Genomic DNA, 725 nt, shown 5'->3' on the forward strand with positions numbered 1-725 from the left:
AAGCCTTTTCATTAGTTTTATGTTTTATTCTGGAAACTTGAACTTATCGCTTCTGGCTCAGCGGCCTCAGAAGTCTGAAGGAGCCGAGACGTTGTGTTCCCGGACGTTGAGGCTGCGCAAAGGAGAGAGAGACAAAAACACACAGATTCAACCGAGATCACAGAGGTTACACCTGAAGACAGACAGAGACAGAGAGAGAGAGAGAGAGAGACAGAGAGAGAGAGACAGAGAGGGAGAGACAGAGAGAGAGAGACGATCCTGGACATTAAATCTCAGCTCACCTTTCAACTCTTCTGAGTCAATTTGTGTTTTTTGGACTTAGTTTTATAAATAGGTGAAAAATGAAAGACTTGAACTTTGAGGATTTTCTAGTTTTAGCTCTTTGTGTTTCGACAGATTACAGCTTCGCCCAGAAACACGGTGAGGGGAAATATTAAGATTCAAACCCAAATGAAACAGTCAGAGCTGTTTAATTACAGGCAGAACCTCCCACTGCAGAACATCCACCACAAACACGGCGAGAATTACAGAGCAGCGTGAAGAGGATTAATTACAGCATAAGACCTGTAGCTAATGTTCAGAGCGACGCTAATGCTAATGACAGGAGAGGTTCCCTGCAGCAGCTTCATCCCTCTAACAGACTGACCTTCACTCACCTGCAGTTTGTCCTTCACAATGCAACCAGCTAATAATCCACTGGATGTTTTATGGATATGTTAGGAATT

This window comes from Poecilia latipinna, unplaced genomic scaffold (assembly GCF_001443285.1).
Source record: "Poecilia latipinna isolate Pla-1442-1.1 unplaced genomic scaffold, P_latipinna-1.0 Scaffold841, whole genome shotgun sequence".
Classification (NCBI taxonomy): Eukaryota; Metazoa; Chordata; class Actinopteri; order Cyprinodontiformes; family Poeciliidae; genus Poecilia; species Poecilia latipinna.